This window comes from Saccopteryx leptura, chromosome 4, assembly GCF_036850995.1.
Source record: "Saccopteryx leptura isolate mSacLep1 chromosome 4, mSacLep1_pri_phased_curated, whole genome shotgun sequence".
NCBI classification, from domain to species: domain Eukaryota; kingdom Metazoa; phylum Chordata; class Mammalia; order Chiroptera; family Emballonuridae; genus Saccopteryx; species Saccopteryx leptura.
In genome coordinates this window covers 46,585,226-46,611,020 of record NC_089506.1, presented here as the reverse complement: position 1 = coordinate 46,611,020, position 25,795 = coordinate 46,585,226, and the positions used below count along the sequence as shown (strand labels likewise).

Genomic DNA, 25,795 nt, shown 5'->3' with positions numbered 1-25,795 from the left:
TCAAATTGCCTGGTGTTGGAGGACATCACATAAACACCCTCTCATAAAGGGATGAGTAGGGGGTCATCTTTGAAGAATCCATACTGATCATAAACTCTGTTTCTCCTGCACTTACAATATAATCCTATCACACGGCAAAAGACTAGTGGTCTCAATTAATAGTAAAATAATAGAAGGTAAAGACCCATTTCTGTGAGTGGGAACCAGTAGGACAACTCTTCAGGATTATAGTCATGGGCATAAGACTGTAAGACCATGTATTCATTTGCATTTAATGGCAAATGAACCTTGTGTAATTTTCCCATTGAAGTTTTATTACTTTCTCTAAGCCAATTACTTCTTCACATTACTCCACTTGATACAGTGTATATCAAGTGAGAGTTAGAGGTGGAACATTTCAGAGTTACCCTTAGAATACAATATCAATATGTACAACCTCATTCCTCCACAAGCACCAGGAGCCACTAAACTATATAGATTCAAGACTGTACTGGCAGCCATCCTGGCTTGGAGAAAGTAATATATGTTTTAACTAGGGTTCTGCCTTTTCCTAAGACCTTGGCCAAGGTACTCTACTCTCTGGCTCTCAGTTTTTTACCTATAAAGAAAAGAAAGTAAACTTGTCCCTTCAAAATTCTGTGACTTTTATATGCCTTTCCCATATGAAATAAATTCCTTTCTTTCTTTAAAATAGATAAATAATATATTGCTATCTTTCTAGGTATATATTTGCTTATAAATATATTATTTATAGAAGTGAGCAAAAGTAGGTTTTCTGTTATAATACAAATAAATAATATAATAATTAATAAATAATAAATAAAATACTCTTTTTCACATACAACTGTAATCCTACCCTCCACCCCCATATATAATACAAATATATTTGTATATATTGATATATAATAAAACAAATACCATACATTTATATGTAATTATACATAAATATGTACCATAGCGCACATATATACAAACAAAATATATTACCATAGTGTATTTGCAAATAGTCTCCAAAAGTCCATCTAAACTAGTTTTAGGTCAGTAACAATTATTTTAAGTTTCTCAGAAACAAAAGACAGAGAATCCTGATGGCATATAGACCATTTCTGATTCAATAGTGGTATCTATCAATGGGAAACCTCCCAAGGAAAGGGACCAACATTTTGAAACACAGTGTCTTAACAGAAATGGCCTCAGACATCATGGTGAAGTCATTGAAGTGTTTTCCTCTCATTCTCTAGCATAGCCCTCTTTTTATTGAACACCAATTTTCTCCTCCTTTCCCAGCTTTCTCTTCCACCCATCCACCCTGCCTCAGAGTTGTCATTGTCTTCTGAATCTCAATCACACTTCTTTCCAATAAAATTATTCTGTACCTCACCCATTCAAGGTTGACTGTGGTAGCAGCAGCAAACCATGGTGGTTTTTTAGGCACCAACCAGAGCCACAGTTGAGATCAAAGCAATGAATACAGTCTTCCAAAGCTAAATGTCTGCTATCCCAACTGGAAGAGGAAGTTAGACTACAATGGTATGTTAAGGTATCTTCCAACTATAGAATTCTACGATAAATCAATCTACACCAACGCAAAACACAACACATAAATTTCTTCTAGAGAGGATGACCAATTAATGTTAGTAATTCGAAGAAAAGATATTTCAGGCACATAGACCTTTCTGCTTTCAGACATTATCTTCTATTGGCAGCTTCCCATCCCTCCAATTGCCTTTGGGAAACTGTAGGGGAATGAACTGTAATTTATTGACAGGCTAGTCATGCTAAAATTGAGCAGAGCATACTTCTGAGAGGGAAATGGTTGTGATGGGTGGCAACTGTAGTTCCTCCTTCTGAGGACAGGATATTCTTCTCCACCTGACAAATTCTATTTCCTTTTGGTCTTTTTAAATAATGCTTCTGAAATTGACTTTCATTTAGATATTGAGAGGAAAATCTGCCAAAGTGATTTGATTATTCAAATTCTTTAAAACTCATTAAAATCCTAACCCTGTGGCATTAGAGGAACTTCCCTACTCTTATTTGATGTCATCTTCATACAGTCTAAGACACAGCTAATAGGCATCCTCAGCATTTCCATAGGGCTTAAAAGTTTAAGTTCATTAGGCAAATGGAAAGCACTCTTTTTTTCCAAATTCTAAATCTAGAGGACCAAATTATCCCCCTAAGTATAAATGCTGTAGCAGTGACACGTGTTTTGTTATCCCATATGGAAGGAACAAGCTCAAAAAGATGGAACATTATTATTCTACTACAAAATACCTCTAAAGATTTGTAAGATATGTAGGAAGTTCTCAGTTTTATTATTTTTGTCATGAGTCACTAATCTTGCATCATCGTAGAAATTGTCCAACTAGATTAAAATAAATGTCCACAGAGAAGGCAGATATTGGTTGCTTGTTAGCATAAACAAAATAGTGACTGGGTTCAATACAGCATTTTTACTTCAAGGAATTAAAGCATTCTCATGCAATATGTCATCTTTTAAAAATCTCACCTTCTGCAGTTTTACATCTAGTAATAGTAACAAATACATATCTAACAGATAAAGAGTGTATACTAAATGCTAGGTATGGAGTTTCATTAGCTTTATGTGAACTACTTCAGTTATCTTCAAAATAAACAATTAAGACATAGGGAAGATAAACAAACAACTTGTCCAGGTCACAAAATTAGATTGTGGTAGAGGTAGAAACCCAATCCTTAAGACTAGACTAGCTGATAAATTGCAAAATCCTTCAAAGGGGTCCTTATTATCCAGACATTTTTTCCCCTCATCTTTCCCATTGCTGAAAAAGTCCTATAACCCACCTCTCTGACTCCAAGTCCTCATCAGTCTCCCTTGATCTTCCTAAAGTGTTTATTTCATCTATTTCATCCTGCACTCATGTAATCCAATCCTTCAGAAAAAGTCCAAATTTATACACCCTCCATATTCAGACCCCATGTACAGAAGCAATAGATCTTACTATTTCCATTTAAAACATAATTTTTTTTTTCTTCTTTCATACTACGTCGCCTTCCAAACTTGACTGTATGCTCCTCTTCCTGTCTGTGACTTCCTTTCCTTCTGCACTGTCCAAGGCTCTGTTCAAGCCCCACTTCCTCCAAGTGCTGCACTTACCTGTTGTATTACGCTTTGAGAACTTATCTGTACACTGGTTTAAAAAATTTTACGCTTCAATAGAAAGGCCACAGGACTTAGACCTGTGCAGAAAATACAGTTTTACTTTTGATTTTCCTTAATATCATATAACCTCAAGGTTTTCATCTTTGATGTGGAGTCATTACTCTGCCTCACAGTGTGGCCATAAGGATTAAATAAAATTATAAATGCCCACATGTGTGTATATATATATATGTATATACATATAAATCTATGTATATGTTTATATAGAAATAATTTCTACATGTGTGTTTTATTTCATTCTTATACAATATGTAAGTATATACATGTAATTTTGTACAAACACATAAAATAGCTTTGAAAATGATAAAATGCTCTGAAGAGGTAAAAATAGTATTACTATTACTTTATTTTAACTATTACCTGTGTCCTCATCTAGATCTTGGCTTCTTAGAGAGTAGCAACCTTTTTATTGATTTCCTTTTTAGGTTCTAGCATAGCGTTATACATCATAAAGAATATTGAGAAAATACTTGAATTAGAATTTGTCCGGGAGCTCTAAAAAAAACTCATTATTCCCATACTATATACATAAGAAAAATGTGAAAGATAAACACATCAGTGATCAGCCAAGTAGTCTGTAGCAAATGCAGATTTCCTAATTATCACTGAAGATTTTTTTTTTCACCAGGCTTTTCTGTCAACTTTTTATTTGATGAATCAGACTTAATTTTTATTAATGACATTCCAAGACTATACTGACTGTTAGTGGACAGCACCAACTGGGTGGGGAGTCAACTGCATTTGGATGGTGGCGCAGCAGTTCAAAACAACACTGACAGTATTGACGTTATGTGCAGATATAAAAAAACAGTGTTGAGAACACCATACATTAAAAAAAAAAAGAATGTCTTCTTCATCAAGTTTAATATGTAAATGCTAACATTTAAGAGCTAGTAAACAGTCTCTCCATGCTAGTAATATTATTTAGGAACCTTTGAGTCCATCTTTACTTTAAGACTCCCTCCCCAACTTGACAAGAATAGAGAATACAGAAAGGGTTGGAGGAGAGTAAAAAAACAAACCTAACAGATTAATAAACTCTTGTCAGTGAACATTTACAGTACATAGAAAAGAGAAAATAACCTAATTACACCCCTAAAAAGCAGCTATCATCTTTTTCATATTCCTCCAAAAGATTTATAGATTTTTTAAGAATAAGGTTTGAGGCCCTGGCTGGTTGGCTCAGTGGTAGAGCATCGGCCTGGCGTGCAGGAGTTCCAGGTTCGATTCCCAGCCAGGGCACACAGTAGAAGAACCCATCTGCTTCTCCACCCCTCCCCCTCTCCTTCTTCTCTGTCTCTCTCTTCCCCTCCCGCAGCCAGCCAAGGCTCCATTGGAGCAAAGTTGGCCGGCGGGGGGGGGGGGGGGGGGGGGGAGGGGCGCTGGGGATGGCTCTGTGGCCTCTGCCTCAGGCGCTAGAATGGCTCTGGTTGCAACAGAGCAACGCCCCAGATGGGCAGAGCATCACCCCCTGGTGGGCATGCCGGGTGGATCCCAGTCAGGCACATGCTGGAGTCTGTCTGACTGCCTCCCTGTTTACAACTTCAGAAAAATACAAAAAAAAAAAAAAAAAGAATAAGGTTTGAGCCTGACCAGGCAGTGGTGCAGTGGACAGAGCATCGGACTGGGATGTGGAAGACCTAGGTTTGAGACCTTGAGGTTGCCAGCTTGAGCGCGGGCTCATCTGGTTTGAGCAAAAGCCCACCAGCTTGGACCCAAGGTCGCTGGCTCGAGCAAGGGGTTACTCGGTCTGCTGAAGGCCCACGGTCAAGGCACATATGAGAAAGCAATCAATGAACGACTAAGGTATCGCAACGAAAAACTAATGATTGATGCTTCTCATCTCTCTCCGTTCCTGTCTGTCGTTTGCCTCTTTCTATCCTTCTCTCTGACTCTCTTTCTCTCTGTCTCTGTAAAAAAAAAAAAAGAAAAGAATAAGGTCTGATTGAAAAAATTATCTGAGTCATAATACTGTGACCATAATTCTTCTGCTGTATCATTGAACAATCTTTACAGGGAAGACAATGAAATCTCTTTTGAACACATTGAACATCTGATTATTTCACAAGTTTATAGGATGCTAAATCTTGGATAATCCAGAGGTTGAATGATGAATGATTGAGCATGATTCATGCAAAAAAGTGGAGAAGATAGTGGGGAAAAAAATATTAAGCTTGCACTGTGATCCTGAAGCTGAAGAGAATACTAAGGGACAAATATCCAGAGAAAGAGAAAGACTGAAAACCAAAAAGAGCATTTCTCTTTTCCTGTCAGTTGTGACAGACAACATGAACAGCCAATGTATTAAGTAAAGTTATCATGGTGCCCATAACACTCAGTAAAGAACCATAAGTATGCAGACATTGACTAGCAGAGGCAGTCTGGAAGTTGATAAGACTGGTTCCTGTGCACCTGCAGGAACAGAAATGTTATTAGCAGGAAGCAAAATGATGCTTCATACCCTAGGGTTCTGGGATGAGTGTAATGCTAGTGGTTAAGGCCAGGCAGATTCGCGTTGAATTCAGGCAGATGGTAGAGGAGCTAGCTGCAGAGCCGGACAGTGTCAGGCCATAACCGTTTATTGGAGGCTCTCAAAGACAGGTGAACAAATAAACAAAAGAAAACCTGCTTTTTGCAGTGGAGGGCAAGAGATCAGGAAAACCGCACTTCACAGTGGCAGGAGAGTGACCTGGGAGAATCACCCCCGAGGAAAAGCACCCATAGTTTTTCACAGAGACACACTCATGGCTCTCTGCCACATGCTCACGCACTAATTGTGCAAAGTGCTTGTAGCTGGGAAACCAGTGAGCAAGCCTAACACAGCTGTTTTCCCACATTGAGCAATGGAGATGAGCAAGGGTGATAGCCAGAGGGCAGAAGGAGGAATTACAAGACTTCTTGAATAGTTAGCCTGTTGTTAATATTACATGGAAAACATTCTTTTTATGCCAGGTGATATTCTGCTATATTGGGGGAAAATCACTTTTAGCTGTTTTTCAGAATTGAACTTTATCATCCTAGTAGTATGACTATTGCTGACTTGACAAGCTTCCTAGTGAGGGCAAACTCATCTTAGAAATGGCCTGACCCCAGTGTTTTTAGAGTTATTATTTTTCACTTTTCATTCCAGAGACCTTCAAAAACATTTGCAGAAACTTACTGTACTTCAGCTATAGCCAATTTGGCAAAAACTCCATTTCTAAACTCATACCATTACTCTCTGACCACCAACAACGAAAAGGCTCAGAGTCAGAATATTGCAATGCTGACTTTTTCTTTTCATGCTTTCCCCCAAATTATCTGAGAGGTGGAGGATAGGGAAAGGAATTCACAGGCCTCTTTATCAGAGCTGTGGAGTCAGAACTGATCCAAATACTAGCACTGCTCCCACCCTGAAATTTTGTCAATCTCATTGTAGAATACTAACAACAGATAAGGGCTTCCCTAAATGAGTCCAGGACTGAGATTTCAGCATAGTTATGAGGAGCTTTGACCAAAATAACTCAAAGCCTGGGGCAAATATATTCTATTTGTTTGATATATAATAGGAAATAGGTTTTCCTTTGTTTTGCTAGCAGTGGATGTGACTTTTGAATTATATTTTGCTTCAGCAAATACTATAGTAAATCAATTTGCATTTTCCAAGTATATATCAACATCTAGTAAAATAAGATAGCCCCCCAATGGGCTGGGTGGTAAAAAAAGAGAATCTGTTTTTTAAATATATAATTATAGATCTTAAATTGGATGATGTATATGATGCAACATTTTGATGTAGTCTTTCTTATAAGAAAAAATAAAATTCTGAATAATTTTGAGAAAATATCAAAGCAAGTCTAAGTCATTCCCTCTGGAGACAGGCACTGGGTGGCTCTCTATTTTCACAGACTTGAATTACAACTTAGTAACATGCATCTATTAAATCCTTGGAGATATATATCATAATTTATTGTTTTTAATAAAGAATGAGACCAATGTAAGAACATTAGTGGAATTAAATTATATTTATTGTAATTGGAATCCAGAGGTCTCAAATCTGGGATGCTTATATTAAAAAAATGAAATTCTATTAAAACAGTTAGTTTGAAACACTTTTCCACTTTGCCGTTAAATGAACTTTATGAAGTTTAATTCTTTTTCTTGTGGAAGTAAGTTGCAATTTCTTATTTTTTTCTCCCAATTAACACAGTTTTGATACCAGTTTGCAAATACAATTTAACTCAGTGAGACCATTCCCCCTCCCTCCAGAAAGTTTGACAGTGCAATTGAAAACTACTTTAATTTTTACCTACTATGTATATATGTTTCATTTAATTAGATAAGTGGCTTCTGAGGAAAAAAAAACTAGCTTATCTATGCTCAGTGGAAAAAACTATAGAGTCAGGTATTATAAATGGGTAAGGTCTCCAGTCTTGCAGAACATAGATTTTCATAGTGTGCTCTATTTAAAATTTTTCAGTTAGAACAGGGCAAATTGGCCTGATGAGGTGGTGGCACAGTGGATAGAGTATTGGCTTGGGATGCAGAGGACCCAGGTTCAAAACCCTGAAGTTCCTGTCTTGAGTGCAGGCTCATCCAGCTTGAGCACAGGCTGACCAGTTTGAATGCAGGGTCACTGGCTTGAGAGTGGGATTGTAGACATGACCCATGGTCTCTGGCTTGAGCCCAAGGTCGCTGGCTTGAGCAAGGGGTCACTGGCTCAGCTGGAGCCTCCCAGTCAAGAATCATATGAGAAACCAATGAATGAACAACTAAGGTGCAGCAACGAAGAAATGATATTTCTCATCTGTCTCCCTTCCTGTCTGTCTGTCCCTCTCTCTGTTTCTCGAAAGAAAGAAAGAAAGAAAGAAAGAAAGAAAGAAAGAAAGAAAGAAAGAAAGAAAGAAAGAAAGAAAGAAAGAAAGAAAGAAAGAAAAAGGGCAAATTGAATCTATGGCAACAATAACCAAAAGTGTGATGACTCAGCTTTCAAATTCAGTCAGATTCTACAGGACCTGGTCAAGTTGGGAGAGAGGTAGCTTAGCACTTGGCCCCTCTGACTTGCTTCATCCAAGCTGTCATATGACTTGTGCTTGTCCAAAACCAGCTCTTTCTTAACCCACTTAGTTCCATTTCCCATGAGGCATAAACCCTCCCCTCCTGACTTCCTTAACCACTATCTCAAATATTTCAGTTTAGATCTGGGCTGGATGAACTGAATGCCCTCACCTCCCACCCACCTTTCTCTGCCACACCTCACTTTAGTGGTCAGGAAACTGTAGGAATCTAGTAATTTGATTCTGTACTTCAAGGAACAACTGATGCACATCAGATTGGAAGTCTACTGCTCACAAAAATTAGGGGAATTTTTATAGCTTCATATTCATTATGAAATATCCCCTAATTTTTGTGAGAAGTATATTTACCTTTTGTGCAGACGCTCTAGCCCGGTCATGAAGAGAGTAACAAAATAGCTTTCTTCCCTCCTCTTTCTCTCAGCAGGAGCTGAGAGACAAACGGCTTGGACATGCAGCAATGGTGTGCGTGTGTGTATGTATGTGTGCACAAAAGTGCATGTGTGTTAACTCAGGTGAGTTATTTAAGCTCTATGAGTCTTAGTTTCGCCATCTATAAAGTGGAGATTATTTCTAATAGCAACCTTATAGAATTGCTGGGAGGAATAAATAAGAAGAGACACGCGAAATGCTTAAAACAAAACAAGGCACACAAAAAATTAAAGCTCTCAGTGGGAAATACTGTATTATTATCATCATAGTTAATGAAAAGTACCAAGCTGTTAGGTACTATATATGTAATATATATATATATTGTATTGTGGGAGATACAAAGTATAATATATGGTCCCTGATCTCAATCTACCTTGAAAGGTCAGAGGTAGAGGGGATTTCTAAGTCACAGGAAGAAACTGGACTTGATTTTCATAGGGAACAGTCCCTCAAAATGGGAAACATTGGATTGGAAAGAATACAAATGATCTTCAGAAAGGAAGAGAATTGTGACAACATATTGTCACCTCTCCCCCAAATAAGGGTTAAGAGACATAAGGAATCCTTCAGGACAAACTGCCTAAATTTCTATTGCAATTCACTGTGTCTTCAAAACAAATGATGGTGCATACTCAAAATTGGAAGTAGGAAGTTGTCTCACGAACAGTGAGTAGCCCACTTATGTTGGAGGCAGAGGAGACTATCACCTACCAGACTGCCTACCTGCACGTAAGTGGACCTCTCCCTCGGACTTTGCTTCCCCCAGAAAATAACTAAAGAATCTATCTGTGGCTGCTACAAAGGTTACAGAATAAATTCAGTTAGGTGTTGGAATGAAAATAAAGCTTTTAACTAAATCACACCAATAAAATTTTAAAAAGCATATTCACATGACCATATGATGCTTATTTTTTCAAAGAGGATATTGCTAGGCCTAAAGAATTTGTATTTGCTGTTCTTTCAGTCAGTATGGAAGAAATAGGGCAATGTTTTATCTCTGATCACACCACTGACTACCTAAATGTCAATTTCTACCTAAAGTCATGACAAGTTGTTTTCATAAAACATTTAGAAACAAATTTTCCCCACAACACCTTGGATTTCACATTTTCTCATTTCAGTTAATGTGAACACTTCTAAGAAGCCTTCTTATGCCTCTAAATCTCTAAATCTCCAAACCCAAGAAAATTGTCAGAAGACAGTCATCAAAAAAAAAAACTGATCAAAAAAAAAAGTAAATTGACCTATTTCCAGACTACTACAACTATCCCCAAAATGGGGAAAGCAGGTTCCAAGTTATTTTATTAACTGACCAACCTCACCCCTCAAATCAGAGAGAATCAAAATACCTGAAAAACATTTGGGCTTGAAAAAATAACAAGGGCATTTGTGGGTGGAGCGCAGAGTGCAATGCTGAGAGAATACTCCAGCTCTCAGAACCCTCCTGGGCATACCCAGAAGGGAGATCGCCCACTATAAAGTGACTTAGTGCCAAACACGCAGCTCCCTGATCTTTCTAGCCATTGGCTATGAAGGACACGCTGTAACATCCTATAGGCTGAACCCATGTATATAAGTTAGTTTACTTCCTGAATAAAGCGGATCTGCATCACTGAACCTGGTCCCCGGAGTCGGGTCTTTGCATCTCCGTCGTCCTCACCCCTAGAAGGACATGTCCATAGGCATTTAAACAAATTTTAGAACATTGCTTCTAAAGAAAGAAAAGAGAGCCAGTGTTTATAAAATTAGAAAGTGTTTATGGACCTAGAGCTCTCAAATCTAATAGCCCATAATGAATGTTTTTTAGATGAAAATCAAGTATATATAAGATTCTTACAATTTTGGTCCTGGCTGTTTGACTCAGAGGATAAAGCATTGGCCCAGTATATGGACCTCCTGGGTTCCATTCTTGGTTAGGGCACACATGAGAAGTGACCATCTCCTTTTCTCCCCCTTCTCTCTTTCTTTCCCTCCTGCAGCCAGTGGCTCAATTGGTTCGAACCTGGCCACGAGCGCTGAGGATACTTCTGTTGGTCTGAGAGCATCAGCCTCTGGCACAAAAAATAGCTCGATTGATTCAAGCATCAGCCCTAGACAGGTGTGGATCCCAGGCAGAGCATATCGGGAGTCTGTTTCACTACCTCCCTTCCTCTCACTTAAAAACAAATAATGAGCTGAAAGAATGATCTAATCTAAACCTTGAATTTTCCTAATTACAATGGTGAAGTCCAAGAGGTTAAATAACCTGCTCATAGCCACACAATGAATTGGTAGTTTTTCTTATCTAGTGAGAGAGGAAGCTGGTTGCTTTGTCAGGACTATGTTTCACTAAACAGCATTAACTCAGAAAATCTATAGATAATAGATTTAACAAAATTTTTTTTGAGGGGATGGTAGGCATAGTGCTTTCTGTCTATAAAGAAGAAAATGTGTTATTCTGTTGTTTTCTCTAGTGTTGTTTTCTCTAGAGACTCTCACTTCATTAAAACTTTAATTTCCAAGATAAGTTCCAAGGTTATTATAGCATTTGAAAAAAAAAGTGATTCCTCTTCATTCAGCTAAATTAGCATACAGCCATTGAGAAGCAGTGCTTGGGAAGTTTGCAAGGGAAAGTTAGAATCGCTGCGCTCACATAGTGCTCCTCTCTTGTCATCTAGTGTGTGAGCAGAAACCAACGCTGGCCAGTACTTTGAGATCCCAAAAGGGATAAGACACAAATCAAGTATCGTTGATTAACAATAAACTGCCTGGTTGTTAAAAGTGTCTGTGCTGCTATTTTATTTCCTAATTCTCATGTCCCTGGCGTCAGAGTACATCATTCTGCCATAAAAACAGTAATGAAAGCTTTTAAAAATATACATATTAGTAGATCACACTCTTATCAGTTTATCTTGTGAATATCATAAATATCATGTACACAACAGATGGAAGTGGCATAAACAGCAAAATTCTGCATTATTCATGAACTGTAGTGAGCTTTTCCCTAGGCTCCATGCTGCTGAGGAATGTGTATATGTTTCCTATTAAAAACCAAGCCTTTAACAACAACATAGTTCCTATTGAGGCATTTGAAATTTGAAAATTATTAAATTATTAAACTTGAATATGTTACGCACTTGAATTTACCCTACCTCTCAAACCAGAATGAAAACAGGTCATCCAAAAATCATAGCCAAAATATTTCTTGGCTCATTTGAGAATATCAATATTTTTAAGGGAGGGTCATATTTTTAACAGCTATCCTCCACTGAATATGGATATCGCATGCAACAAATACTACGAAGAGGGCACCACCCAAAACAATCACAGAAAGTGAAACAAGTTCGCTGTATTGTTTCCGCCCAAAACAGAATGATTTTTTTTTTTTTTTACTCCCTTCTGCAGAATCACAATTTGAAGTGCAAGTTAATGACTGGTTGTTTTACAGTGGGTTCCCTGGGAACAGATTGAGTGAGGGAGGAAGGCACATGGTGCTTGAGCCCCCAGGAATATACCTGCAAGGATGTGAAGAAGGCAGGACTGGGCAGAACAAAAAGCAAGCCAGTTTTACAGGGAGCTCTGGAGCCAGGATGACCCTGCAGATTTGTCCCCAGTTGAAGTCAGGCTTTATACTTCTGCCCCAGCCAGACAGTGGCTGCAGCTCTGCGGGCTTAACCTTGGGCCAGGCAGTTCCCATTGCTGAGGGCAATTCTCTATGAGGAGTACAGTTGTGGGCCATCAGTGGCCCATGTTGCCAGCATTTCTTGGGGTGGTAAGTTCTGACCTGAAGGAAGGATCTAGAAAGAACAGTACAACATTGTCTATAAAGCAGACTTTTCATAATAGCAAGCACCACCAAGTCAGGTTTCAAACCAGAGCAAAATTAATTCAAATGTAAAGACCTATGATCATCTTTAAGGATGCCACCAATGAAAACAAACATCTACTAAACAAGAGAGAATAATTTTTTTAAAAAATTAAATAGAGGAAAGAGAGAAAGGGTAAATAAATCTTATTTTTATCAACTCATTTTTTTTTTTTTTTTGTATTTTTCTGAAGCTGGAAACGGGGAGAGACAGTCAGACAGACTCCCGCATGCGCCCGACCGGGATCCACCCGGCACGCCCACCAGGGGCGATGCTCTGCCCACCAGGGGGCGATGCTCTGCCCCTCCAGGGCATCACTCTGCCTCGACCAGAGCCACTCTAGCACCTGGGGCAGAGGCCAAGGAACCATCCCCAGTGCCCGGGCCATCTTTGCTCCAATGGAGCCTTGGCTGCGGGAGGGGAAGAGAGAAACAGAGAGGAAGGAGGGGGGGGGTGGAGAAGCAAATGGACGCTTCTCCTATGTGCCCTGGCCGGGAATCGAACCAGGGTCCCCCCGCACACCAGGCCAACGCTCTACCGCTGAGCCAACCGGCCAGGGCTTTATCAACTCATTTATATGAAGTGTGTTCTCAACAGTTAAAACTATAAAACTAAAATAGAATTTAAAATAAAAATTTTCTCATTCTAACAATAGTATTATTCACCCAAGATACAGGAACTAATTTCTTAAAGCCTCATACATTTCATTAAGGCATGCGTTTTAATTTTTATACTTATTAATCATCAAATCTATACATTATATCATTTTGATGATTCTTATAAGAACCCAGGTTAGAAAAAAATAGTTTGTTATATAGATATTTTTAATACAGAGAGATATTACAAAAAAATGTTTAATGAAAAGACTTTTAAAACTAGGTATACTACCTTAAGTTCTGTGCAAGAAGTTAAATGGAAATAAAATTTCATGGAAGAAAGGAAATAATAGAAATTTCCATATGTCAAGAAGAATTTGTCATGTCTTTTTTATAGGAAAAAGGTGATTAATGAATAACTATAGCTTCCATATATGATCATTATACTGAGAAAAGAAATGTTATACTTTTATTTTAACATGGAAATACTTAAAATATATTAAAAATTACATACTTTGCTACTATGATATAAAATTTAGTTTTCACTGTAAAATGTTCAAGCAACAGATTTTCAAAACTGTTTTGTAATGAGCACTTTGAAAGCAATAAATTTTTTTAGCACCTATCTTAAAGTCCTCCCAACTCTTAGCTACTCATAATTACAAACTGTGTATTTCCCCAAGGTCCTGAAACTATCGCCTTTGTAGCTCCTCAGAACTACCAATTGAAACATGTTTAATTAAATGTCAAGGAAGCATCCTAAGAAGCCTACTTAGCACTGTAAAGGAGTGAAAACATTCAAAACAAACTAGGAGAAATTTTCCCTGGGAAATGAGGGGTTTTTAAAGTAAAGAAAAATCCAACTGGTCAAAATCAAGAAAGCCAAAATGGTGCATTGTGTTGAGCCCCAGTGTAACCCAAATCAGTGTTTCCTATTGCAGTCAGACAACTCTTGCCTTAGAAGGTGGAGAACCTCTTGGGACAGAGATAAGACTCCTCTCCAATTGATCTCACTATGGGTCAGCACAGTCTACCATCATGGCTACCTTTGTTTTTTTAAATAGTTTTCTTACTATCCTTCCTCCCTTCAGTTTCTCTTCTTTTTCCTTCTCCCCCTTCTCCTCCTCCTTTCTGCTCTTTCTCTGCCATGCTACTTCTCTCCCTCCATCCTTCCCTCCTTTCTGTCTCTATCTCTTTGTTTAAAGACTCCTATCTCAGTAATAAAGAAAAGGTTATAATTATAATGCAAAAAATTAACAATGTAAAAATCACTCATTTTGCCAACAGGAAAAACATATTGTCCAAGAAAATGTTATGGGAAGAAAGAGTAAGTTAATAACATATTCTGATAAGTCTCTTAGATTCTTCAAAAATATAATTACATATAAACAATGTGCATGTGTTTAACACCCACCCACCTCTGCCTTAGCTAATAAAACATTTTAAAGAATGCTTTGCCCTACTGCAAACTTGTTATCCTCCATCTAATCAAGATTTTTATGCTAATATGATGCCTTTAAATTATTTTCCAAGATTATTTTGGTGTCTACTACTTTACCTTGAAACTAATCATATTTTTTTCAATTATTTCTGAAAATTTTTGAGGTGAGAATTATAAGTGTGCACATGTGTGCATGCATGCACACACACACACACAAACACATACACACACACACATGCACGCACGTGCATGCCCCCTACACACAAAGTAAGCAAGTTTGCCCTGCTTAGTACCTCTTTTGCCACTTAGATGCAGCAAACCCACACTGCAACCCTGTGTGCCTGACACCTGCTGGGCCCAGGCAAAGAATGGCTTAGAAGTCCACTTTAAAATTTAATTTTGTTCAATAATTTTTCAATGAAATGTCATTTCTCCTTTAAGCTTTGATACTAAAAGAGTTCAAGATTAGCAGTGTTACACAGGACTCTCTTCTTAACCCAGAATAATTTATCAGACGGGGTCCAGGACCTGGAAAATAAGCATCTCATGTAGCCAGCAGTGATTGGTGCACATTAGATTGATTTTCATAAAAAACATTTCAGTTCTGAGACTTATTTTTGTTATTACTGTTTCTTAGTTCAAATTTGATGTGCATGTAATTATGTTCTATTTTTCTTATTTTAAGTAATTCCTGTTCGGTTAACCGAATTCCTATTCGGTTAAGTCGGAGGCTCTGATTTTGCTTAAATTTCCCTTTCAAAATTGCTCAGATGTTTCTGAGAGAGTAGATAAACCCCTTTACATACAGGTTTTCTCTTATTAGAGGATATTAGGGAATAAGCAGGTGGCCCTAATTCCAATCCATTAACGGGTTCCTTAATATGCTTTCCCAAAGAGTCAGCCTTTATGCATTTGATTGCATACCAGTTCCATGGACTTTCTTCTCAGCTATTTCAGGCCTCCTTCAAAACTTTCGATTTTGTTTATTTAATATCATGCATCCTTCTCAAACCTCTAATGTAGGCCAGACGCAAAAGGAGGGAGAGTCCCAACAAAGTGCATCATGCAAATCCACCGCACACTGTAAGTCTGCAATGCCACCCCCCAGAAACTACCAGAGGGAGCTGGAAGCACCCTTGAGCCTGGATCCCCCTGTCCACCCTCTCAGGTCTCTGCACTCCCTGAGTGGCACCCTGAACCCAATGTGGGGTTATTTCAGCATGGGCCATCCTCTGCCAGCACATCTTGAAGCTTCTTAAGATCACAAGCCATATTTTCTTCTTTTTCTTTTGACAATTTTATGTACTTTTATAGCTACAGTGACTTTGAAAATACACATTGAACAAAGAAAACAGGATGATTCTGACATTCGTATCCGAATAACAAGAACTCATGACAAGACTGATCATTAGGGGAAAAATAAACTATTTTCCTCTTCAAAATGAACAGGTAACCTGAAAAGTATGGGTATCTCAACACGTATCAGTTCAATTGATGCAAGATGGGCTTGCGCCAGTACTGTGGAGCAAGGCTTGCAAAAGCTTTGCTCAGGTAGGAGTCTTCAATGTAACCAAGCAGTCTGCTGAGACTAAATACAAATAAAGTCAGACCCCATTCTGTAAAGCACTGGTAGCTTTCGATGAAAGGGACAGAAAAGTAGGCTGAATTGCCAGATGTCAGCGTTTTTCATATATCACTGCAACTGCCACTTTTAAAATTCTTCAACACCTTGAAGGAAATAGTGACAAAGATGAAGATTCCTTAGAAAAGAGCTCAAAAGCAGCCTGCGAAATGGGAGATTGTTGCTTGCAGCCAGCGTTTGTTCAGCCGGCTTTGCAGTTCAAGGATCAGTCAGTGTGTACATTAGACGAAATGAGCTACCCAGGGAATTCTGCCATTACCTTTTTTCACAAGCAGCATAATATTAACAGAGTTTTACTTCTTTTCAATTAAAGGGTAATTAATATATGTTAATATAGTAATTCATACGTGAAAGTGTTTAGAACCTTGTGCTTAGAAAATAACTTTATTCCTTTTAGAATGTTTCTTTTCTTGTGGATTTCAAAACACTTTTCATTTCCCCAACCTAATGGCTGTGCTGGGAATAGAATCAAAGTATTTAAATAGTAGGTGAAAGAACTGTGGTGAAGCACACACATCATGTTGATGTTATAGGGGTACATGAATAGATTCATCTAGAGACTTGAAAGTGAAGAATATGTTGGATTAAAGGTTTATCAATCTTGTTTATATTTTTCAAAAACTAACTTGGTTTCATTGAGCTTTTGTATTTTTTAAAATTCTATTCCATTTATTTCTCTCTAGTCTATATTATTTCTTGTATTCTACTCGCTTTGGGCTTTTTACACACATTTATATACCTTATCAAGTGATCACCATAGTAAATCTAGTAACCATCCGCCAACATAGAGTTATTACAATATTATTGACTATATTCCTTAGGCTGTATATTACATCCTCATGACTTACTTTGCAACTGTAAGTTTGTACTTTTCAATACCTTTCTTCTTCTATTTTTAATTTGAGGATTTGGCCTACTACTTAAGATTCAAAAGCTTAAAAATGTTACATTTTTTTTCCAGGGGATGTCACTGAGTAGACGCAAGATGGATTCAGTCTTCTTGGAAGCAAACTGGTCATCTCACAGTAAACATGACAACAACAGCACTACATTAATTAAGTTTACCCTTCAGAGTCCTACTCTCTGAATATCATTTAATCCAGCCTTTAGCACTCCCGTGGAAGCCCAGTAACCATCAGGAATGGTCTCTTCCCACCGTATTGTTAGTAAGTTCATTATTTACAGTTTACATTTCTATTTCAACTGAAAGTGCCTTTGCCCACTAGCCTCCAGAGAACATTTGGCTACTGATGCAGACACTTTCGATTGTCACAACTCTGGGTCTCCAATGGCACAGTGGATAAAGACCAACAATGCTGTTACATGTCCTACAATGCATAGGACAGCCACCACCCTAAAAAAAAACCCATATCCAGCCCAAAGTGTCAATACTGTCAAGGTTGGAGAAGGCTGTTCTAGATATACTTTACTGAATACCTTGTTCATATTTGGTCTGGAAAGACTATTATACTCATCAGCTTGAAGAGTTCCCATAAATCTTGAAAGAACAACTCCCCTATAAATAGTGGGAAACAGATATATTCTTTTGGTGGGAAATAAATGTCACCACCCACATTCTGTGAAGGGAAAGCACATTCATTCTTCTAGGAAAGTTAAGTTAAAATTTTTATAATTTACTTTTTTGGTTCATATGCAAATCATAATGCACTATAAATGGAAAACACTGACAAGTTCATTGTTCCCACTCCTCTGGTCCAGCTGCACAGAACTAATGCTGTAGAACCACAGCTCAGGAAAGGGATCAGACAGGCTCAGCCCGCTCTGTGTGCCTGAGTGCGCCAGCGTACTGCGAGCATTGACTTAGACTGACTGATAATTATAACACATGGACTTGACATCTGCTAATTTGATTCCAGCTTTTTAAAACAGACTTTGAAGAAGAAACTAGCACTGCTTTTACTCCTGTATATTTTCCTTTGTACTTCTTAAAAATAAAATATAAATGCAATATATGTTTCAGAAAAGCTAGCTCAGAACTCTAAAAAGATAGAAAAAGCTCTCCTAGACAGCCAGTGTTCTCAAACAGAAATTGTCTCCAGGCCCCATGGCTGAGTCGAGCCCTTCTAGTTAGGTGATATTTGATCCCAACATCTGGATTAAACCACCACATGTTTCTATTAGCCCAGAGCCTTTTCCCCATGGCCAGCAACCTATTTATCACCCATGCTACCATTTGTGCATATTTAGGGTATTTACATAATTCTGATTAGAACATTTTGTACCATTCTTGAGATAAGCTTTTCAAAAGCAAACTGTGAATTTTTGAATCATCTCAAAATCTGCTTTTCCAAGCACAGGGTTATATATACAATACTCAACACAAGTTGGTTGATAATTTTTATTTTTGAGAAGAAAGGGAAAAGGAACACTATGTACATTATTTTAACCACATGCCTCCTCTTCTTAAAGCACTGTTCTTATTCATGGTTTGAGTCTTAGTTGACATTGTAATGTTCAAGTGCCTAGAGCAGCTGGAAAGAGAAATAAAGGTCAGAGATGAAGGTGTAGGTTCCATGTAGGCTCAGACATGTGGACTTACGGCACAACAGAAGATGAATTGAGTAGAAGAATATTTACAGAAAGGAGCCCAGAGAATAAATAAAACAGAAAGTTAAGGGTATGAAAAAGAAAAACCATAAATCCTATGTAAGCTTGACAGGAGAAGAAAGGCTAGTGATACACAGTGTTCTCAGGTGCTTTGCCAGTCTCTTTAAATGAAACCCAAATTTATGATGTGTCTCCTTCTAGCTCTCAGCATAGCTTGGATGGAAAGTACAATGCAGTTGAGGAAAAAAAGTAACCACTGAACTAGACAGAACAGGTTGAAAGGGCTGTACCACCTGTCAGCCGGATGACCTCAAACAATTCACTTAAATCTCCCCAAACCCCATTTCTTCACCTTTGATATGGAGCCAATCATGATTGCATAACAGGGTTGAGGTAGCATATGTAAGTAATTGGGTGCATTCGAAAATGTCCTGTAGAGAGTTTTATCATTACATCGTTCAGAGAAAATATTTTAGTGTTAACAATGGAAATTTGGATTTTAAACATGCTTAATTCAATGACAATTTAAAACATCATGGGCTAATCACTAATTCCCAGAGAAGAAAACTTTTTGGTCTCTAAAGACTACTTTAAAGCACTTAAATTCTAAGATTTAAAGAAGAAAACCTTCTACTGCTATTGCTTTCCAGGAAGGGAAAAGAAAGGACTATTCAAACCTTTGTAGCAGAATATTTTTGTTCCAGAGAAAACAGGAGTCCTTTACAGAAATTTCCAAGCCCAACATCAGTGTTACATCAATTGTGCAGAGAATACCTCAGTTTATTACAAGCCACAAATTTTTTGTTTGTTTGTTTTGGAAAATATTTACTTAAAATGAGATAAGTAGACATTAGAGGTGATAACATTTCATCAAATTGTCAAGTAGCATATAAAAACCAAGTCAGTTTGGTGAAATGAGAATTTAAGTTCCTGGAATAGTGGCAAACATAAAAATCAGGGAAAGAAAATACTGATTTATAAAAGTAATGATAATTCACAAGTAAATCAAAAGTTACCCCCCTTTCTTACACAGCTCCACAGAGAAAACAACACGCAACCAGCCCCAACAAATTCAAGTTCTTCCAAGCCTTACCTGTTGGGACAGCCTCAGATGGTGTGCCATAGCTAGCGATCTGTGGCTGGTGGGATGGAGAAGCATGCCCACTAGAGAAAGCTGTGAAAACCTTGAGGACCAACCTAACCCAATCAGGATTATGAAGAGCAAGTCAATACAACAGAATAAAAATAATGTCTAAAAATTAGCACTCAACATGGTTTAGAAAATTCTTGTTGGTAGCAAAATTCTGATCCTGTTTCAAGAGAGAGTTCTTTCTAACATTCATGTATCACATTTTTTAGCAGTGCAATTGGCTTTTGGACCTTTGTCAACTCCAGCTTTGCCCAACTCTGCAAATGCAGTATTGATTCCTGGAAGAAATCAATCCCATCTTGAAGTGAGATCTTTCATCAAACCCCCATTTTTCTCCTCAATGCCAGAGCTCGGCTGGGATAAAAAACACAGACCACAAAACAGGGTTTTCTTTTCATCTGATTTGTTCAGCAAGTATAACAGATCCAGAGCTCTGGCCACATCAGTATGGACCTTGACCAAGGGACAAGAGGGCCGTCAAGCCCAAGCTTGACCTGAAGTGCCTGGTGGAGAATATGAATTAGAATATGAATTCACATGAATTGAGTATGTGAATTAGAATTAGAGGTTAGAGTGCAATGTTTGGTTTGGAAATTGTAACTGGAATATGTATAATTCCCAGTTGAATTTTAAAGACCCTAGAATCTTCTGTGTAGTGCAAGAAAATTGAAAGGGAAGGAAATAGTATGCATTACGAAAAAAATCCCATAACTCAGAGCTTACACTTATTTCTAAAAAGACATCAAAGTAAGCTGCAGTGCTAATGGCCTTCAACCTAATCTTTCTTTTTCCCCTGGCATCCATAACACAAATTAACTCCTTCGCTCCATCCAGTAGAACGATTTTGGTGTGTTTTCATCCATGCCTTTATGCTTATTTATAAAATAATATAGTGACATTATAAATATATATGTGTATATATAAGTATGCAGAAATATAAACATGTAGCATGTTTATCTTTATTTTATAAGCCTAAGATAATAAATTGATCTTTCCAATTAAGAGTAAACTCAATAAACCAGGCATAGAAAGACAAATACCATATGAGCTCACTTATATGTGAAATCTAATGAACACAATAAACTGAGGAACAAAAAAGAAACAGAGGCATGGACACCTATCAGAGAGGAGTGGTATGAGGGAACTGAATGAAAGAAGGCCAAGGGATCAGCCGAAGAGACATGTATACATAAATAGAGATACAGACAACAGGGTGACAATAGCCACAGGGAACACAGGGGGAGGAAGGCAAAGGAAGGAACTGAGGGCAGAGAAAGGCTTTGCTTGGGATGGGGGTTAACAACGTGGTGTGTAAAAGGTGATATACTGAATTACGTACTTGAAACCTGTATGATTTGGTAAACCATGTCATCCTAATAAATTTAAAATAAAATTTTTAAATAGTTTAAGTAGAGTAAATTCTTGAATGATTCAAATGATTGAATCATTATTTTTCATGCCTGTATAATATTCCAGTTTCTCTTTCTTTTTGAATTCTCCCTTGCTTCAAAAGAGGCATACTGATTATATAAAAGACCATTTTTCTCTACTGTTCTTTTGTTCAATGTTGCTTTATAGATCATTCATTCTCAGCACCTGGGCAATCTTCCCGTTGCTTATTTACTTGGAGGCATATTCCCCATAAGTCCCTCCTGAGGATGCTTCCTCCATGCAGTGGGTATCCCAGAAACAGAAGCAGGAATTTTTAACTTAGGATCCCATGCTAATCGTTCTTTTCCAGGTTTCTATGTCAAGTGAGGTTCTTCCATTTCAAATCTTGTTAAAATTATTTGTAGAGTTATCTCTTCTGAACTTGTTCTAGGGGTTGATTTGGAACTTAAATATATAATGTTCTAAATTATGAAAGAAAACATGATATGCTTCAAATAAGAATTTATAATGTATATTTTTTGTGACAGAGACAGAGAGAGAGAGGGACAGATAGTGACAGACAGGAAGAGAGAGAGATGAGAAGCATCAATTCTTCATTGTAGCACCTTGGTGGTTCATTGATTGCTTTCTCATGTGTGACTTGATTGGGTGCTACAGCAGAGCAAGTGATCACTTGCTCAAGCTAGTGACCATGGGATCATAGACATGACCCTATGGTCAAGCCAGCAACCCCATGCTCAAACTGGTGAGCCTGTGCTCAAGCTGGATGAGCCCACACTCATGCCAGTGATCTCAGAGTTTCAAACCAAGGTTGTCTACATCCCAGTCTGATGCTCTATCCACTGCACCTGGTCAGGCTATAATGTTTACTTTTTAACTTCTTGGAAATATAAGGCTGGATTACCATTTTGGTGAGTGATATTTAGTTGTTTAAATTTACATTAAAATGCCTTCCATTTATAGCTCAAGTCTCAATGTACAATTTACAGCTCTAAATTCTATAAATATCTCAAACATAATAATCAGAATAGAGTCAATAATGGGCATTAAAAAGCAAAAGATTTCCATTTAGGTCAACCACATTCAGAGCTTCTCAAGAAATATTTATGTACCAAAATTAATCCTGGAACAATACTTGTACTTTATAGTTTCATTATATCTTAATTTAACCTTGTCAAAAATACTACTAATACAAAAAATCACCATATGTAAACAATAAATGCATAGCTTTTGGCAAGTTACCTTTTATTTCTGGGTTTTTACTTTACCTTCCATAATATCTAAAAGTTGAATAAAAATCAAATTTATAAATTTTCTTCATATTTAATATTTGTTTTAAGGTCATATGACCCAGATGTTTTTACCTAAGGAGAAGTAATTAAATTTAATGTTATTTTAGTAATTCTCTTAACAAAAATACATGACTACACTTGTTATTAAGAAGGTAAATAGCCTGACCAGGTAGTGGCTTAGTGGACAGAGCATCAAACTGGGATGCAGAGGACCCAGGTTAGAAACCACACTGGCTTGAGCATGGGCTCACCATCTTGAGCTCAGGGTTGCAGGTTTGAGCATGGGCTCATAGACATGACCCTATGGTCACTGGCTTGAGCCCAAGATCGCTGGCTTGATCAAGGTTTCACTTGCTCTGCTATAGTTCAAAAGTCAAGGCACATATGAGCAAGCAGTCAATGAACAACTAAGGTACCACAATAAAGAACTGATGCTTCTCATCTCTCTCCCTTCCTGACTGTCTGTTCTTATCTGTCCCCCTCTCTGTCTTTCTCTCTCTGTCTCTATCACAAAAACAAAGAAGGTAAATAAAGACATTATACAAACAATTTAGAATCCTGAAAGATTCTGAAGAAAACAATTTCTAAATAAATCTTACTTTTAGTTAGCAGCAGTATAAAATCTAGATCTATACATAAAATCCAACATTAGATATTATATGTAGTCATTACTAAAAACAGATGTACAAATTTCAGGAATACAGTTAAATATCTAAAGTTTCAAGATGTTAAATGTATTTTTACTTATAATAATTACCAACATACATTCAAGTCACTAAATTTGGTTAATACATTGGTATATTCCTCCTTTTTTAGCCTTCTGTGCCTAATGCACAAGTGTAAAACATTCTATCATGTTCTTGTTCTAAAACACATCAGAATTTTTCATGTCTTATATATATTTTTCAAAAGCACATTTGATGGTTGCTGTAACTTGGCACTAGTGGGCACTTCACACAATGTTCACAGCTAACGTTTACTAATGTGTTTCCTTATTGAATTCATGGTGTGTGCACATTCCACAGCATGAGAATATGCATGTTGACAACATGGTTTATGCATGGAGTAAGAAGGAGCCCAAAGCAGAAACTTGTTCACCTGTCTCAGCTCAGCTCTTCTTAAGCCATATAATCTTGTACAAATCATTCATCTTCCCAACACTCCTCTCCACCTCACTAAAATAAAGAAATGCACTGCACATGGGTGTTGAGATAACAACTGTAAAAGTGAAGACAGTTTAAAAGTACTTTGTAAATGGGTTATGGCAGCATTAGCATTCATCATACTAGAAGGAGAACAGACATACAGTTGATTCTGTGAAAGACTTTGTTCTATGAGTCCTTAGTCTTCAATGTCCAATTAATTCTAGACACTCTAGCAGTGCACAGTTAAACAACAAATTTTTTTACTAAAACAGCCATGTGATTTTAAGCAAATTGCATTATGGAGGCAATTATTATAAGAGAACTAGATTTGGAGATAAAGTAATTTTTTTCAGATGGAAATTTTATTAAATAAATCAGAAAGTGCCATCACCTAACCCACCAAATGAACCCAAACCCACCAAAAACAAAGGAGAAATATTAAACTCATAAAAAAGTAGTTCTTTCAAGAATACTGAGAACAAGTAAGTTTGTTAACAGGTGAACTTTAAATCTGTTGCCTACCACTACCCTAGCACTGATGGGATCCCAGGGGAAAAGCCTAGATCTTTGTCCTCAAGGGGTTGAGAATCTAAAAAGGAGGGACATGAAATCCAACCATGAGTCAAAAAGACTACATTATCACAAAAACTTATGCAAGACCATTTTGGACTTTCAGAATATGTATTGAGTGCTGGGGTGATGGGGATGATATCTTATAGAGAAAATGTGATGACACATTCTTTGAAACAGCAGATAATTTGCAAAGAGGTGGGATGAAAGTTTGTCATAGTGGAAATTCAACTGCAAATGCAGAATTATGATGTAATAAAGAATTTTTAAATTATTATTTAATTATCCCATAGCATTGCTGGCTTTCCCAACTAGACTACAAGTTTTTTGAAGGTAAAACGTTTGTCCTTTGTTTTTACATCGCCACTACTAACTAGAATGTATTTGGTGTTTAATAACTGTTGGCTAATTGTCTATCCTAATCACTTCATTGCGTAGGCAGTAGAAATTTTTCTCACTGTTTCAGAGAAGACTAACAGCCAGAAATGTTTGTCTTTATCTTAAGCAAAAACAGCTTTTGGTACTCAACAAAAACTGGTGCAATTACAGTTTATTTGTAGCTTTTCAAACCCTCCCTACTCTATAACCAAGAAGTCGCCAGGAATATGGAGCTCAGTTACAATCTCAGCATAGAGCATAGTAAATTGCTTATCAGTAACATGACAGGTCTGTGATATTTGCCGAATTCATTAGCTGCTATACCCTTGGTCCCCCTAGGTCTTCACTGTTATTATACCACTTAGACCATATTATACTCAGTCTGAGACATGTCATTTCCTCCAATTAGTTTGTTAGATCTTTAAGCAGGGTTTATATTTAGCACTGCATTTTAGAGCACTAGGACAGTGTCTGATATACATGGTCAACAAATACTTGGTCAATCAAGTATACAATTTCTAAAGTAGAAAGAATTGTTTAAAAGCTGTCTGCACAGTTTCAGAAATTCTAACCAATGGTTTTCCAGCTCCAGCTTACATATTTCCAGCAGTCCTAACTTCCTGAGACAGCCCTGGTTGTTACACAGAAGAACAGCCCTGGTTTTCAGAAAATTCTTTTCTGAGCTAAAAGCACTTTTCTTGCATTTCCTGCCTCTGGTTCTAACTATTGTTTTTTCTTCCTTTTCCAAGTGAGAGGAGGGGAGATAGAGAGACAGACTCCTGCATGTGCCCCAACCAGGGATCCACCCAGCAACCCCTGTCGGCAGCTGATGCTTTGCCCATCTGGAACCATGCTCACAAGTGAGCTATTTTTAGTGCCTGAGGCAGATGTTTCACGGAGCTGTCCTCAGTACCTGGGTGCATTTACGTGAACCAATCGAGCCATGGCTGCAGAAGGGAAGAGAGAGAGAGAAAGAGAGAGAGAGAGAGAGAGAGAGAGAGAGAAAGGGGATGGAGAAGAATGGAAAAGCAGATGGTCGCTTCTCTCATGTGCCCTAACTAGGAATCAAACCGAGGACATCCAAC

The 25,795-nt window shown here is 37.6% G+C and overlaps 1 protein-coding gene across 1 annotated transcript in view; it reads right to left on the bottom strand.

The window, feature by feature from the left end:
- Positions 1-25,795, bottom strand: part of FGF14 (fibroblast growth factor 14) — a 769,918-nt gene that overhangs the window by 541,354 nt on the left and 202,769 nt on the right. The window lies entirely within an intron of this gene.